The 18755-nt window shown below is 36.2% G+C and overlaps 1 protein-coding gene across 7 annotated transcripts in view; it reads left to right on the top strand.

Moving 5' to 3' along the window:
- The window catches only part of SH3D19 (SH3 domain containing 19), a 139497-nt gene that overhangs the window by 68123 nt on the left and 52619 nt on the right, over positions 1-18755 (top strand). Inside the window, exon 1 of one of the 7 annotated variants that reach the window (XM_033133722.1) lies at positions 17662-17672. The exons of the other annotated variants lie outside the window; for them this stretch is intronic. The gene's annotated coding sequence lies outside the window, so the exon portion shown is untranslated. Of the gene's footprint in view, positions 1-17661; positions 17673-18755 lie in introns of those variants that run through there. 7 annotated transcript variants of the gene reach the window in all.

Raw genomic sequence — 18755 nt, 5'->3', positions numbered from 1 at the left:
AAATGTTTTACCTACTATAAGGAAATGATTTACAGCAGCAAAAAAAGAAGGCAGCAAAACAGAAATCTCTAAATCTGTTTCTCAAAAATTATCATTTGAGTCTTAGTCTTTCTAAAGCCTTCTTGAAACCATGTTGTAATCACCTTTGATACCTATTTATAAAATTCAATGAAACTTCAGTAAAAATCACAAAATTTTTTTTAAATTCAGCACAGAGGATTTTAAAATTTATAAGGAAGAGCAAGAATAACCAAGGCATTTTTGAAGATCGAGAGAGAGAGGAGAACTCTTACAAGTAATTAAGACAGTATTTTGTCAGCAGACAGAGAAACAGGTCAGTGGAACAGAACAGACAGAGATGGGCTCATACAGTCCTGTTTCATGTGCTATGATAGAGGCGGCATTACAGATGAAAGTGGATATGCCAAGAAATGGTGCAGAAACAACTGATTACCTATATGTATAAAAATCCAGATAGAATTTGTTTTATTTTATCATGTGATGTAGAATCTAAAGCTATAAGAGTACAAAAGTAAAACTGAAACATTTTGAAGAAATATATGAAACTATCTTTATGACTTTGGGGTAGGGAAAGAGTTCTTAAGGCTCAACAAATACATACCACAAAGAAAAAGATTGATGAATTTGACTTTGTGAAAAAAGTCTAAAGTTTATGTACATAAAGACATCAAAAGCAGGTGAAAAGACAAGTCATGACTGCATTGCACTTAGGCGACCAAGGTTAGGGTCCAACATAAAAAAAAAAAAAATTATACACCAGAAAGAAAAAGACAAATAGCTCAGTAAAATAGGTGCAGAGAGAATAATTTGATATATCATATTTATCATTATCATTTCAGCTTTACCAGATATTGCTCAATTGTATTTAGATAGCAATTGAGCAATATCTGGTAAAGCTGAAAATGGGCATACCATCCAACTCAGCAGGTATTATATACCCTAGAAAAATTCTTTCAGATGTCTCAAAGGAACCATGTATGAGAATGTCGACAGTAGCACTGTTTGAATTAAGGGAACTACAGGTACATATGATAACGTAGATAAATCTCAGAAACATAATTGTGGATGATAAAAAGCAGGTTTTAGAAGAATAGGTACACTATTACACCATTTATATAAAGCAGAGGTCAACAAATAGGCCAAATCTAGCCTGCCACCTGTTTTTGTAAATAAAGTTTTATAAAACAATGACTTGACATCCTGGAAAAACACACGGTTCCCCAATATTCACCAATAAAAATTTTTTTTTCATAGTAACTTAGCAATGCCCATTTCTTTGCATATTGTCTGCTTCTGCAATACAGCAACAGAGCTAGTGGGTTGGTAAAAAGAACTCCTTATTTTCCCTCAAAACTGAAAACATTTACTCCCTGACCCTTTATAGAAAAAGCTTGTGGCCTCCAGATTAAGAAAAAAGTTTGCAGAGTCTTTATCATAGGCAAAACACAAACAATATGTTGCTTATTGTATATGTTTATGGTTACATCTATATGTATATTTGTATATATTTTTATATGTATAGCATACTCTTTTTATAAAAGTATAAGAAGATGCATGAGAGTGGTAAGTAGTGAATTTAGGATATTGATTATCAAAGGAATGGGTCAGGGAACAGTGCATAGGGAGCTTTAAGTGTATCTATACTGCTTTATTTCTTAAGCGAAGTGATAGACTTTGTAGTATTATCTACACTGTTTTTAAAATCCTGAAAATGTTCATAATTTAAAAGGCCTCAAGAAGACCTTGGAAGTCCTATGGCACTGGTAAAGATGGTTTTATAGGACATGGACATAAAATTGAGTGAAATTTTCTTTATTTCTGGAAGAAGAAAACAAAAAGGAGAAAGTAGTCAAGAATCTTCAGAGAAAAACATGATGAAATACTGTTCCCATTTTGCCTCTCCTCAGTGCTACTCTTGTAGTTCCCTTTACTCAAAGTACCATGTGTTGCTCTGTGGATTTTTATCCCACTTTAGCACTTAAGACTTATGCAAGTAATACATGAAAGCATTTTTTAGTAGTACAGAAATATGTACTGCCTTTATTCCATAGGCAACTATTATTAAGAGTCTGGTGATTCAATGCGTATCCTAGTCTGCTTTCTGTGTGTGTGTGTGTGTGTGTGTGTTCAAATAATATTTAAAATAAATGGGGAGATATATGTCTGTGTAGTGTGTAGGTATATATGTATATGTTTGTGTATATATTCATATATATATATATATATTTATACCAGCTTGCCTTTTTCACTTACATTTTAGAAAGTAGTACCATGTCACTTTACACTTCATTATTTTTTTAAACTGCTGCATAGAATTTTCTAGTGTAGTTATTTATTTAACCAGTTCTTTTATTGATAGCATGAGTTGTTTCCAGTTCATAATAGAAATGATGTTGCAATAAACATCTTTGTAGTCATTCTTTGTATATACATACACGGGTAAGAAAACTTCTATTGGTTCTTCCAAGATAGACTTTTTTCCTCAACTTTCTATTGAACTCCTATTCTCATTCACAGTTATTTTAACTTTTAAATTTTTATATGCCCTATGTTTTTATTCTCAAGTCTCAGATTGTTTCATGGTGGTTTGGTGCCACTCCAGGTTTAGTAGGGCCCATTTCACACCCACCTCCCCATAAAGTGGCCTGAAATATCCCCCTACACAGGGCGGTACTCAGACTAAACTGGCAGAATATTTGCAGCACATAGTTTAGTACACCAAGAATTAATAACCGGTGATGTGAAAACTCATAGCAACCACTTGATCATTAAAATTTGAAATAGTCTCTGTTCTTGCATTGACACCCTGTTGTTATTGTTATAAAAATGTTGACAGGAGGCCAGATGGCTCAGTTGGTTGGAGCAAGAGCTCTCAACCATAAGGTTGCCGATTCAATTCCCGCATGGGATGGTGGGCTGCGCCCCCTACAACTAAGGATTGAAAACCACATCTGGACTTGGAGCTGAGCTGCGCCCTCCACAACTAGATTGAAGGACAATGACTTGGAGCTGATGGGCTCTGGAGAAACACATTGTTCCCCAGTAGTCCCCAATAAAATCTTAAAAAAAAAAAAATGATGAGGGTTTTATTTTGATACTTTACCATCGTCACATTATGGTTTAAACAGATTAGCTAAAAGCAAAAGATTTAACTTGTTTTTACTCTTCTTTCTAAATTTGTCTATTAAAATGTCACGCTCCGCTGGGCTTAGTTTAACTACTGTAATTCTGTAGCATTTCCCTGCCCATATGTTTTGATTCTTGTACCTCTATAAACCATAGCTTGTGTGTAATTACTTTCTGGCATTATGTTTTCTAAGCTATAAGAGAAACATTACTTTTGCTGAAGCATCTGTAATGCTATAAACGAGGTGGAAATTAAAGTGTATACAGGTTTTGTCAGAAAAAAGTCCTTTTGCCATAAGAGATTTGGAAGGATTAACATTTTATGTCAGTCTACAGAGAATATATATATATATATAATATATATATGTATGTATGTATATATGTGTGTGTATACATATGTATATACATATATACATACATATATAAATATATATATATATATATATAAAGTTGTTTTATTGTAGTTTTAAGAAATGTGACTTTAGCATTTCCCCGTGGTGTGATGGGAATGAAAATGAAGCATTTATATGGTATATCAGTTGGGTAATTGAAAAGTTTTATCAGCTGGCCTGATCACTTCCAGCTTAGTGTGGTACTTAATATTTCATGTGGGGGTGTCCTGAAGTTGTTTCAAATTAAACTATCAGCAGGAGTTAACTTTGCAGCAGCAGCTGGTTCTCTTTTTATTACTTGTTCTCAAAATAGGCCTATGTGGCCACCCATTTCTCAGCAGTCCAGGGAGCACATGGAACTCCTGGCCCTTAAATTTTTTCGTCCTAATTCTTTCCTCTCTTTCTCTTGGGTTAGTCGTATTTTTATGTTACTTCTTTACTTTTCTGCAGTATAAATCAGAAGCAGTCATTTATTTACACAAGTTCTACAAAATCTATTAAATAGTGTTTAGTTGAGTAAACTTTGTATACATCTCTGTGGATTTCATTCTGTCCCTAGGTTATGGTTTTACCTCAGCTAATAAATTTCTTTGCACAACTGAACTTTAATTTAAAAAAGAAATGTTTTCTCTTACTGGCACAGCATATATCACATTCTTTAAATGTATTGATTAGGATTGTAAACCACAGAAGTGAACTAATTCCTGAAAAATCTTAGTGTGGACAGAATTGCTACCAATCATTCAGTAGCCCAGTCACCTCCTGTCTCATTAACAGAACTGCTGTTGGTCAGAATTTAATCTTGTCTTTTCCATATAAAACACTTCTCAAAACCAGAAATCAGGCCTGGTCTCAAAAACACAATTTTAGGGTTGGGGGCTGGCTTCCTTTTGACTAGGCGCTCCTCTAGATAATAAATCAGAGCATTTAGTTCTGCCCTGGTGCCATGCTTTTGTCCCTTCTGATCTCGTTCCAGTTGTAGAGCCTTTCTCCAGACTTGCAGAGTAAACCTGCCCACCCTGTACTACTCGCCTAAATGCAGCAAAAATAAGGCAGGCATGCCAAAGAAGGACTTGTGTGTGACTCCCTCTCCTTTTAGAAAGTAGCACTGAGAATCAGTACCATTTGGTAATTAAAAAAAAAAAGAATATGAGGAATGTGTTGATTGCCTGGTTGTCTGAATGCCTTAGAGTCACACTGTGTCTTGAATACAAACAGCCTCTCAGTTGTTAACCTGTTTCTTGGAGATAATATTGTCCCTGGCGCACGGCCTGACAGGTAGTCCAGGGATGCTATCAAGGGATGACAAGCAGGACTTAAGGTTTATCACCGTCTACTGCCCAGTAGTTTCCCTTTTGGTTACAGATTTTAAAGAGAAACTCCAAGTAGGGAAAGTCCGCACTCCAGAATTTTTCTATATGATAAATTCCTATCTTTAACACCATTGCTCTTTTTTTTTATTTTAAATGAAATTACATCCATTTGTTCTGGTTATAAAGTAGCATATGTTCATGATAGAAAATTTGAAAAAAATAAGTATATAAAAGAGAAAAATCATTTATAATCCCACCTGCTCACAGTTAATTACTATTGTATTTTGATGTATTTCTTTCTGGTTTTTATCTTTTCGTACAGATACTATAATTTTAACATAGAGGTTCATGAATATACTGTTTTAAATTATTGTTTTCATTTAACATTATATCATGAACACTTTCCCATTTCAGTAGTTTTTATAAATCAGGATAACATTTTTTATTACAAAGCAATCTAGTTTTATTATAGAAAGTTTATTAAAAAAAGGAAAAGAAAACAATCACTCATAGTCCAACCACTGAATGATAACTACTGTTGGTATATTGGTTATTCAGTCTTTTTTCTGTGCCTACTTGGTGTATTTTTTAAAAACATAATTGGGATCATACTGTACGTGGTATTGTATATAACTGTCTTTTTTCACAATAGTTTTGTTTTCATTTTATCGGGGAATATTGGGGAATGATGTGTTTTTCCAGGGCCCATCAGCCTCAAGTCGTTGTCCTTCAATCTAGTTGTGGAGGGCGCAGCTCAGCTCCAGGTCCAGTCGCCGTTTTCAATCTTAGTTGCAGGGGGCGCAGCCCACCATCCCATGCGGGAATTGAACCGGCAACCTTGTTGTTGAGAGCTCACACTCTAACCAACTGAGCCATCCGTCTGTCCCAAAACAATAGTTTATAAACATTTTCCTATGATATGATTTTTAATGGTCTATCATAAACTTTAATTATTTTGCTATCATCAGACATTTAGGTTATTTCCAATTTTTTCCTGTTATAAACAATGCTATGGTAAGATTTTTATACCTGCATTTTAATGGACCATCACTGATTACCTCCTCGTGATAAGTTCCTAGCAGTGAAATTAATAGATCAAAGTTCATGGAGCAAACATTTTTTTCAGACTTTTCATATGTGCTGCCAAATCGCCTCAGTACAGGTTGCATTCTTACTAGTGTCACATTATTTAAAGATCTTCCGCTGCCCTGTGTTGCTTATGGATGAACCAGTAGAGAAATAACCGATGACCCATTTCTGTAATTTTTATATCGGGACCCAAACAATACTTCCCGAAGGGATCTTGGACCCCCACACAGTCCCCGGTGATTCTCCTCCCCAGAGCCATTCAAAGGCCTGTCCTAGGGCATTCCGGAGTCAGATTACCTGGATTAGAGGCACAGACACCTTGAGCCTGTATTTGAAATCGGGATTGTCTGTGCTCAAGGTTGGGGAACATTTAGGCTTATCCAAAATGAGTATAAAAAACACTCCCAGAACATGCCCAAGATTGGAACACTTTTTAGGGCAATCCAAAATGAATTTTGAAAAATGATTTTTTTTTAGCTGTTTAGGTTCTGCTCATATTGGTAAAACTATTCAGAAAGGCTGTGAAATAGAAGGTAAAGTACTTGAGTTCGAACATGAAGAGGTCTGAATTAGAATCCAGCTTCCCCACTTAGGAGGCGGGTCCCGTTAGGCAGTTTCTTAATCTTTCTATACCTCAGTTTACCCATCTATAAAGAAGGCTAATACCGTGTTTCCCCGAAAATAAGACCTAGCCGGACAATCAGCTCTAATGTGTCTTTTGGAGCAAAAATTAGTATAAGACCCGGTCTTATTTTACTATAATATAAGACAAGGTCTAATATAGTATAATACCCGGTCTTATAGTAAAATAGTTAATATATATAAAATAGTAAATAGTAAAATAAAACCGGGTCGTATATAGTATAATAAGACCGGCTCTCACATTAATTTTTGCTCCAAAAGACGCATCAGAGCTGATGGTCCGGCTAGTTCTTATTTTCGGTGAAACACGGCACTAGTACCTCTTAGGGTTATTATGATGATTGTTTCTTTGCTGTACCAGTTAGAGTTGAACCACAGAAACAGAACCAGTAGGAGAGGTATGTTACGAAATGCATTGTAGGTAATTGCCTTATGTGATTGTGGGGCCTGGCTACGCAGATCACCACAAAGGGCAGGCTGGAACTTACACACGTGGACTGAAGCTGCCATCCACAGGCAGGATGTTTTCTTCATCAAGGAAGCCTCTGCTTTGCTCTTAAAGGCCTTTCAACTGATTGAATCAAGCCCACCCAGATTATCTAAGATTATCTCCCAAACCTAGAGTCAACTAATGAACTTGAAACACATCCACACAATACCTTCATGGCAATGCATAAATTGGCATTTGATTGAATAACTGGGGCTGTGTCCTAGCCAGGCTGACACTTAAAACTGATCAATCGTCACAGTTGCTTTGGACCTCTGTTAAGCAGACTAACCCCACCTAGGAATGAGTTTTCATGTTACCTCTGCTTTTCAAGCTCAGGGCTCTTCAAGTGTCTATAATCCAGAAGTTCTTTCTGACAGGTATGTTTGATATCTGTTAGTTTTGTCATAAGTAATTGTACAGTTGCATCATTCATGATCCTGAAGGTTCTTTCTGCTGGAGCCAAGACCTGGTCATGGCAAGATTCTATGCAGGAACGTAAACTGGCGTCTGCACAAACACAACATGGCAACTGCTCTTAACACATTCGTGTCACCCATCCGTGCATGGATGAGCACACTGCCACACGAGTCTGCTCTGTGTGTTCTGGTTAGGTCTGGGATTGTCTGGGTCTGGGGAATGAGCCTATAGACTTCTGACATAGTCACAAGATCCTGGCTTTGACTACTTGAGAAAAGGTATAGATTTGGTCCTCTCTTTTTACTAGCACTGAATTTTCACAGCAGATTCCACATAGCAGATGGACTTCCTTTGGAGAAGTTAATTGCATTTCTTTGAGAATAGTAAACCCTTACTTCCTCTCAATCTGAATACTGGAGGACGTCTTCTTTGTTCCCTCACTCAAAGTAGGAAAAGACTGGCCACTCAGAAGTAAAAATTGCTCATGGAAAAAGCACAGTATACATTGTTGGGTCTTCCTGGTGGTCTTGGATTTCAAAGCGTTTAGCAGTAGCTCTGGAAACAAGACCTGTAGTTGATCCTCTTGTGGACTCTCTAGGCCTACATTTCAGTGTTTGGTTTGTTTCCATAGTTTCGCACAGTGGGGTGATGGTGCAGTCCTACTAAATCTTACCTCATGCAGTAGTGGTGATTGCAGTGCAACCAGCCCTTGCCTACATCTCTGCAAACCGCCTCCCCGCTGAAGGATAGACTCCTATGACCAGGTTTCCACACTGCCTTACCCCATTTGGCCATAGCTGGTGGACTTCTGACCTCTACACTGAGATAATCAAGTCCTTTCCCTTAAAACTTCAAAGATACAGCTGAGAGTCAGGGTTTTTGGAGCTTGAAAATTATTTAGATTTGGGCTTGGTGGGACATATATTCTGATGAACACTGGCCAGGTATACTTGATGAACAAGCAGAGAGAGAGTCCACCTGTAGCAGGAGATTTGAAGAGGAAAAAGCAAAGATAGCATGGTCTCAGAGACAATGAGGAAGAATGAGAGCTGGTGCAAGAAGCCACCCTGTTGCCCAGAGCTGCATGAGATTCAACTCTACCTCCTGTTTGTGGAAAGTTCTGAGACACCCTTGTATGCTCACCATTAAAATCCCTTTTCTTTAATCTGAGTTTAAAGGTGTTTCAGTTGCTTTTAACCTCAGAAGATAATATAATGCCATAGAAGAGATAACAATAGCAATATTGTAATTTAGAAATGAAAATTACATACAAGGTGTAATCAAAAAATACAATGAATGTTTAAATTAAAAAAATTATTACAGTAAAAGACATATTGCCATTAATCCCCCTTAAAATACCCCTCCCACTCCCCCACCCCCCCTTCAAACCACTTATCCCATCGTTCTTGCCACTTCCTGAAGCAGTTCTGGAAATCCTCTTTCGTGTCTTTAGTTGTGGCTGTGTTGATGTCCTGAATCGATTCAAAATGTTTACCTTTCCTGGTCATTTTGACTTTGGGGAAGATCCAGAAGTCACACAGTGCCAGGTCCAGTGAATAAGGTGGATGAGGACACACCATAATGTTTTTATCTGACAGAACTTGTATCAGAAGCAATGTGTGACATGGAGCGTTGTCATGATGAAGGATGAAGTAAAGACACTCGCAAAAGAGGACTTCCAGAACTGCTTCAGAAAGTGGCAAGAATGAAGTTAGGGGGAGTATTTTGAGGGGGATTAATGGCAGTGTGTTTTTTACTGTAATACATTCTTTTTACTTAAACATTCACCGTATCTTTTGATCGCACCTCGTAGTTAACATACTTACACTGGCGTTAGGACTAACCAAGATTATAGCCTTGTTTCAGGATTTATTTCTACACAGGTGAGGGTACCATGAATATATTGACGAAACAGAGCAGACTAGTACTTTAAAGTATTTATGTACAAATCAAATCCCTGCCACGTAATACATTGTGTGAAGAAGGAAATGTTCTGCTTGTCTTATGAACACTGGCATCGGATCTGTGCCTTAGTGAGCAGTAGAAGCCTTTATCATTCGGTCTTCTTCCACCAACAAAAGGCAACAACCACGGAAAACCTCTTTAATGTAGGATCGCCTAAAACCACCCAAAATACAGCAGACCCATGAACTTCCAAACACTTTTTTGCATACACTATTGACATGTTGTATGTTATGAATAAATCCCTGAAGTGATGAAAGATCATCAGTTAATGTTTCCTAATTTGTGCGGAGACACTTTTCAAGTGAACTAGAAACAGCAAGAAATCCGAGGACCTTAAGAAATGTATTTCTTTGTGAGGCTACTTGTAAAAGCAAACATGTAAATGAGGTAGAGAAAAACGTTCTGATTTGCATGTGTGTGATGGTTATCTTCACACACTGTTGTTTTCTCAGGCAGCTAAAATCAGCCAGTAGCCCTGCTCCTCCCCTCCTACGGAGGACCTTTCCACATCAGCTGACTTTCTGATACACGCTTGATGATGGGGAGCTTTTGCTGCTGTTGTTGATTGTCCTGTCATGGGAATTTCACCCAGTCTTTCTGAGGCCCTCAGTGTCAGGGTTGTGGCTTGTGAGAATGAGATGGAATTAGGAGTAGAGCTTGGAAACATGTCTTAGATTCTAACCCCACCACCAACACTTACATTTCTCTTTGCTCTTTTATCTCCATCTCCTCTTCTGACATTCCTGGAAGAATCCCAAATATCCTCTGATTGTGTTCAGTGCAGCCTGAAAGAATTTTGTATCTCTCCTAGGAAAATAGTGGCCCTGGTTTTAGCAGTCAGAGCATTTGTCTGGAAGCAAAATGTGTAACTTTATGACACCAGTTTTGGGTGTTAAGAGAGGCTTTCATCTCTCTGCCACTTCATCAATAAAACAGGAATGGTATTTGTTACCTAGACAGGTGGACCTACAGGTAGAGGGAATTACTAATGTATCTTCTTTTTTGAAAGTAAGATTGTTAAGAAAAAAACAAGTCTTATCTATCCATCTGCCTGTCTGTCTACCTACCTACCATCTGTTCATCCATCTGTCCATCCACTCATCCATTTCAGTTGATTTCTATTATTACAAAGTCTTATAACAGGAAGGGCTGTGGCCCAAGAAACAATTAGCATATCTTATAGACATTCATAAGGTGACATAGCCATTGGTGGCAGGTGTGAGCAGGATAACATTGAGTGCCACTGGAAGTTTGAATTAGAACTGGACTGGCCTGCCAACCCAGTTTCATAAACACCAACACTGGACTAGCTGGGAGTGGAGGAGAGACTCTGGCTTTGACTGCTGCCAGAAGGTAAATGTTACTACTATTCATATCTGCACTGTCTTGCCAGTGAGAATCTATTTTTTTTTTAAGTTTGGTTATGTTTTCCTTTCTCTTTCAATTGTATTTCATTTGAATTAACATTCATGGTTAGTTCTATATTTGTGATACAAAAAATAATATGATTATAAAATAAAAGATTTCGGACATCCTTGGGTGGTTCCACATTTCCTAATCTGTATGAAAATTGCCAGTTTAAGGAAAAAAAAAAACACCCCAAACCTTGCCTGTTTGCTTTTCTGTCTTCTCCACTTAACTGTAAGCTCTTTGAATGCAGGGGCTCGTCTCATGTACTCTTGTCAGTACTTAGGAGACTCCTTGGAACATAGAAGACACTAAGGAAATAATAGTTACATTAATGATTTTTTAAATTCTACATGTTTATGTGCATTTAATAGGATTATTAACTCCTTGGTTTTTTATTTTATGTTGGAGTAATATGAGTTGTGGGGTATGTAGAGCGTTTCCTCTTGTAAGCTGTTTCAAGTTGTATGCATGTCGCTGTTCGTGCTGGGATTCTGGGGGATTTTCACCCCTCTAATGGCGTGTAGATTTGACCTACTATTTCCAGAAAGTAATTGATTATCTGCTGGTTTGAATGTAATTTTAATTATTCAAAGGTCATGAATTTGACATAAACCAGTTACATTTTGTTTTGTTTTTTGCATAGCAAATCTTTTTTAAAATAACTTAAAATTATAAAATGAATGATATTATATAAAACTTGGAAAATACAGAGACAGGTAGATAACAAATTATAATTCTGTACTTTTCAGAGCCAATTATCGTTAACATTTTGGGCATATGCAGTAATGTGCTGATAAATGTTTAACAACCAGCTCCCTTAGTGTAATTCCAATATGAATGTTGGTTGATATTTTTGTTAATATTAATGAGTAAGATGAAAGTGAAACAACCAAAACATATGTTAAAATGTTCACTCCTTCTGTCAATAACATGAACAACTTTGCTGATTTGGGTACTAGTTTTCAAATACTGGATGAATGTTTCCTAGATTTATTATTTTTTTTTATGCTATTCATACTGTAACAGCTACAAACAACATGCTTCTAAGTTGAATCTGCATCATTAACATTTTCTCCATCACTTTCTTAAGTCAAGACAATCAATAAACTGATAAATCAAGCTCTGGTTTGTCAATTTGTGATGTAAATAGTCTTACCAGGGCCAATTTCAAGCTACCAACATGACACCACTGATATAGAATCAGGAAGAGATGTACAGTAGCACATATTACATAGCATTTCCACCACACAAACATAATAGACGTTAATAATCTCAAGAGCACACATAATAGTAAAGGTGGTAAAATAATTAGGAAATGATGAGTTTTGAATATTTACTGCCTTTGTTTTTGTGCGATTTATTTCATTGTAAGTTTATATAGTTAATGTTTATGTAATTTTTAATAACAGCTATATTTAACAACTGGCTTGCAAAGTTTCTGAAAATTTAGTTGTCAGTTCTCTTGAGCCAGCATGAGCTGGCTCAAGCACATCACTGGATAGATATCTTCTCACTTTTCATGTATAAATATAAAATAAAATATGTGTTTACATATATATATATATATGTGTGTGTGTATGTATATGTTTTTTAAGTAAGATTTTAAAAATAAGATTGGGAGCATACTGAATATTCAGTTTGGGGGCTTGTTTATCTACCTCAGAGTAGTAAGTTCCAGTATCAGTTGGTCATGCTCTGTTGCTTTGCCAGACTACATCTCAGGCCATTTCAGAGTTGGGGGGTTTGAGGGAAGCTGGTCACGAGGGGGATCGGGGAGAATGTGTGAATCAAATGCCTCTTCGTACAGAAGAGGAGAGAATGGGGACAGGGACAGCATAAATCTCCTGAGTGGCAGGCTGGCTATTTTAAAGTATGGTGCCAGCGTGGGCTACATCATTCCTCAGGCAGAGACCTCACTGGAGAGCATTTGGAAACCTTGCTCCTCTCGTCCATGATAGAGCACTTTATTCCTTGTTCAGCTGGACTCCGTACCTCTCATTCTGTCCTACATTCTCTCCTGCATCTTCTTGCTTCCCTCATTTCTGCTTCTTTTTGATGCCTTTGGAAGGCAAATTTGCCCTCTGGGAATCTTTTTTAAAATGCTGAAAAGATGGAACTATTTTTGGGGGGCAGTTGTACTCAATGTCTACAGGCTTAAATGAACAGTCATACACTTAAATGAAGGTATCCTCAAATATGTTCCTAAAACTTGCTTTTCTTTGGGCTTCCCAACCTAGAAATTGAATTTCTGTTGGGTAATTTCATGTAACTATTGGTGGTCATAATTTTAAATGACTTTAAAGTCTTTTAGTTACCAGATGTTTTCTTGATATTCAATGGAAAAGTTTTCCAGTGACCTTGAAAAATACAGATATTGGCTGCTGGGGCCACTGCTTCCACTCCTTATATAATGGGGAAGTTGTTGAGTGTTTTCAGTAAAAGTTTTCATGCCTACCCACTGTTGAAATTTCTTTTCCATTTCCCAGAGGAGAACAAATCCATGTGTTGTTAAAAAGAACTCAGCTGTTTCTGTGTTTCGTTTTACATTCTTGGTCAAAGCCTTTGGCTTTATGACAGAAACTCTTGTAAGAAATGTCTGGTTTTGAAGGACTTGGTTAAATGAATTTTTAAAATTTGATTTGTTTTTATTAATAAAATAAAGGCCTTCTATGTAATTACATTGCTTAGATTTTGCTGTTTTGTATGTATTTATTGCTTCATTGTTATATCCCCCACCATTGATTGAACCAATTTTATTCTGGCTTAGACATCACTGAGATTTGGTGAAAAGATAGAAATGCAATTCTGTAGGAAGCTCTGAAAGGGTATAAAAGGAGCTTAGCCTACCTGGAACATTTGATCAAGTGATTACAAAGTTTAAGAAATTGGTGGCTATGGTATTTACCTTTAAAAGATTTTTAAATTATCAGTGTAGGAAAATTTTAGTGTCTCATAACTTAAACAATTTATCTATTTTTATTAATAACATTTAAACATTTAAACATTTAAACTCATAACTTAAACAATTTATCTATTTTTATTAATAACATTTAAACATTTAAACATTTAAACTCATAACTTAAACAATTTATCTATTTTTATTAATAACATTTAAACATTTAAACCCAACTTAAAAAATCTGCCTCACTATTTCAAATAAAATTTGGAGCTAATATTTTAAAAGTTACACTTTTTTTAGATTTTAAAGTCAGGGTTTCAAACTGACCTAATTTATTTCTAACTTGTTGAAAGCGTCACTTAATATTTTGACCACTTTCAGATGCTTAAAATATGTTACTTGTTTTTGCAGTGATAAGTAAAGTAGCAAACTATCATTCTTCACTGCAGTTTTATTTTAATCCCATAAAAAATGGAGAAACACAAAATCATGTTTCTCACCTTTTTTCTTTCCCTGCTGCCTTCTACTAAACCCTCTGATTTTCCCCATTTTTATTAATACTAAAGTTTTATTCTTTACAAGAGAATATTACACTGTTTAATTGAGATGAATTTGGTCTCATTTAAAAACGACCACATGCTGAGCTGAAGGCATCTTTTCAGATATTCATATGCACGCACAGAGCCCTTTGTTTGTAACACTTTGTTGCTAGCGAAGTTCCAAATATCAGCTGCTTCGGAAACTTTGGAATTTTGGTGCTGATTTTGATTGCATCAGCAGACACCAGGTACCTACGCTATGTGGTTATCTCTTAGGTTTTAATACTGAATGATTCACAGTGAGTTAGGAATGATGTGAAAACAGAGAGCAAAACTATTGGTCTGTGCTAATTGTACCTCCCCTAAGTCATTGGTCCCCTCACTTTTACTCTGATGGACTTATCAGGTTGTGTGTGAAGTCTAATTCCTCTTTTTCTCCTTTCATTCTTCCTACCCTCTTCTCCTGTATCCTTAATATGACTTCAAATTCAAGTCATCTGTCAGATGCAGTCTGTAACTTATCTACATATATGTTCCTTTGATTTTCAATGTCTGCAAAGACAGAGAGTTAATTTCAAGTTATTTTTTTACATATTAGGTTTGTTCATGCAGTAACAAAGTAAAAAGATAACGGAAACTATAGCCAAAAATGTTAGAATTAGAAGCTACCATGTTTCCCCGAAAATAAGACCTAGCCGGACAATTAGCTCTAATGTGTCTAATTTTGGAGCCAAAATTAATATAAGACCGGGTCTTATATTAATTTTGGCTCCAAAATTATATATTATATAATATAATTATATATTATTATATATTATACAAGACCCGGTATTATATTATATTATATTATATTACATTATATTATATTATGCCTATATTATATTATTACTATAGTAAAATAAAACCGGGTCTTATATTAATATTTGCTCCAAAAGATGCATTAGAGCTTATTGTCTGGCTAAGTCTTATTTTTGGGGAAACACAGTGTTCTCTATAACTTTGACATCAAAAAGGATTACCAGGTATGCACCTCAGTTTACAGCAGCAAGTGTAGCAGGTATTATCATTACCATTTTTTATATCTCACCATCTTCTATCCTTTTGTATAATAGGACCAAGGGAAAAAAAATAGGTTATATGATCTTATGAGAACCCACATATTGGAGTATTTATATACACATATTTAGTGAAAAACAAACTAATGCCATAAAGCTATTTTTTTTCAGGTAGGTGATTATGTTATGAGAAACGTTTTCTCCTTCTCTTTTCTCCATGAGTATTTTTTTCATTCTTGGACAGAGTAAGAGGGCTTTTACTTGGTGTGTGCTTCTTACTATATACTTCTTACTATAAAAGTGAGAGAATAAATAAAATGTTACACAAATGTATGGCATTTCCGTTTGAAGCACTCATTAACAGCCAGAGATTTGATTTTTCCAATTTTGTCTTATTAAGCTGATGATTTCTGTATTTTTGACCAAAAGGCATGCATGCATTTATCTGATAAGAGTGAATTTTAATTTTCCACCAAGAAATTCAATGCTTATGCTGCACCAGGCATTATGCTAGGTACCAAAGAAACAAGATCCACTGGGTCGTGGAGTCTGCCCACGGGGTCTGTGTTAGGACTGTGTTTATGGACTGTGATGTAGGAAACATTTACCTTTAATTTTTCTTCCTTTGTGTAGTGTGACCAAGTGACTCTTTGGATTTCCACCAAGCTTCCTGTGTCCTAATATCCCTTCCTAGTCTCCTGTCTGTCGCAGGAGTTTTCCCTGAGCCAGGTTTTCCCTGAATATCTGTAAGGAAGTGTCTGTCCAAAGGGATGTGTCGACCTCTTTTGGCAGAAGCTCTGCTGCGTACAGTTTTTAAAACCAGGATGATAGGTTTTAGAGAAGGGTGTGGGTGTTCTATTGTTACTGTAATTGTTTTAAGAACTTCTTTTTACGTTCTTTAATAGTCATTGTTAAGTAGGGTATAATGGACGAATCAGTTGTTTTTAGGAGGCTTGTTATTTACATGTGATCTAAAATATTTTGTGGTATGGCATCTGAACATACTAAGAGGACTTTACAAATTAACTTAATTTTTTAAAAATTTGCGACAATTTTTTAAAAATTGAAGTTTTACATTCAACACTAGTCCAATATGTACATTGCCTAAGAAGTCTATAGTCTAGTAGAGGGAAAAATACACCAAAACACCTCGAATACAAGGTAAAAAGTATATGAAAATCCTAATTTTAAGAAAAGCAGACATGCACACAAATTGTAAGCTCTTTTGTCTGCAGGCTTCTCACTAGGCTGTGAACCTTTTATGGGCAGACTCCATGACCCAGTGGATCTTGTTTCTTTGGTACCTAGCATAATGCCTGGTGTAGCATAAGCATTGCATTTCTTGGTGGAAAATTAAAATTCACTCTTAACAGATAAATGCATGCGTGCCTTTTGGTGAAAAATACAGAAATCATCAGCTTAATGAGACAAAATTGGAAAAATCAAATCTCTGGCTGTTAATGAGTGCTTCAAACGGAAACTGCCATACATTTGTGTAACATTTTATTTATTCTCTCACTTTTTCCTGGCTTATAATGGACACCCCATTAGAACTATGCTATTCTTTTGATGTCTTTTACTAACAAATAGCTTCTAATTATAAAAACTGAATTCTACTATGTTGCTATATATCCAGAAAAGAGACAATTGGATTTTAGCTCTTTTTTGTCTTCCTATATGTTCTGTGTAAACTTCCTATAGATCACTTTCAGTTGACTGTGGAGTGAAGCTATAACCCCAAGAAAGACTTATTCTGGTTATTAATTCCTGGATTCATTCAACAGATGCTCCTGAACAGAGTTATACATCGGACCCTTAGTTTTCAACGTTTTTTGTGTTCATATTGGAAGAGATTCTGTTTTCACATGTTGCAGTAAATGCCACCTTTCTTAGGTGCTGCCTTGACATTATGTCCTAAACCTCTTCTCAAAATAACTTGTACCTGCTCTGCATCATATAACATAACCCACGGAGACAAGTTCTCTCTGATGAAGATCACTGCATGTTACTGTGCAGTATACACATGGTTTGAAATCTAGCAGCACCCCCGTGAAGAGTTGTGCTGCTTGTTCGTTGGGAATTACGAGAGGTTTAACTTATAAAAAGAAAAGATAGTGTACAAAAAAAACCCCTGTGAATAGGCAGAGTTACCGCTGAAATTCCATTAATTGACAAAAAGTACAGTATTTGTTGCCAAATTAGGTGCCATGTTGGAGTCTAATGCACCACCTCTAAGGAAGGCAAACCTGGCCAGTTTTCCATCTACTATTAAAAGAGAGTACTATACTTCATTGAGCATCAGACGCTCATCAAGGTGACATTTTACATGAAAAATTACCTATGTTTTAAAACATTAGACCCAAACTCTTACAGCCGCAAAATGATTTCTGGGGATTTGCTTATTAAATAGATCGTATGTAGGTAGAATCATCTGTACTATTCAAATTATATTCTCTCTGTGAGTAGCATTGAGTTCACATTAGTTCAGTGAGCACACGATACAGTTCCACTGAGTTGTAGTGTAGAAATGAGCAGAACACAGTTCTCTCCTTTAGAAGTTTGCAGTCTAATTAGGAAGTCAGGGCATGCACGTGTGGAAAAAAGAAAAAGGAAAAAACGACTTAAAGAATCTGGAAGTCTAGGGCAACATATTCTAATTTTAAATGTACTGTAGTTATTATCAGTAGAGTTGAAAGCCTCTTCCAGGATCTTTGAAGACTTTTGTGGGATTTCTTGCTTAACAGAGCTGAAGAAATTTGAAACTCTGCAGAGTTACTGGTCGCCAGGCCCATTTGGTGAAACACATCATAGGAAGGATGACCTAAAGGAACCGAGATCTGTGTTCTCAATGGGGACAGATTATACCGTACTCACAAAACTTGGACGTTTTGTTCTCTTGACTTTTTTATTACCTGGGTGTTGAAGGAGATGAGGTATATGAGAAACATGCATTATGAAACTCAGCTGTAAGTAGTGAATGATAATTGCAACTGAAATTCAAATTGTCAATTATTTGAATTTATAAGGTAGGGTTATGATAACTATAGGCAACTCATCTGGTGTTGGCAGGATAGCTCCAAAAATTTCAGCCTCATACAATTATAGAGTATAGAGATTTGTTTATTAGAAAATAGGGTAGGAAGTATAACTAACATTTTTGAGACTCTATTATGTGCCAAGGAGTGTGCTGCATATTTCATATAGATTTTTCATTCAGTTTTAGTAACAAGTCAAAAGACAGGCATTCGTATCTTCCTATTACAGGTAAGGAAATGACTCCTTATTAGCAAGTAGGGAAATTGGCCAAGCTCACACAAACAGAAAGATAGGTCTCTGGCTGGCTTCAGATTCTGGGCCCTCTCTTCCCACTACAGTCATGGTACCCAGGAGGTCCAGA

The sequence above is a fragment of the Rhinolophus ferrumequinum genome, chromosome 18 (genome assembly GCF_004115265.2).
Source record: "Rhinolophus ferrumequinum isolate MPI-CBG mRhiFer1 chromosome 18, mRhiFer1_v1.p, whole genome shotgun sequence".
Taxonomy (NCBI): domain Eukaryota; kingdom Metazoa; phylum Chordata; class Mammalia; order Chiroptera; family Rhinolophidae; genus Rhinolophus; species Rhinolophus ferrumequinum.
The sequence above is the reverse complement of the archived record's forward strand: the minus strand, read 5'-3'. Positions and strand labels throughout refer to the sequence as shown.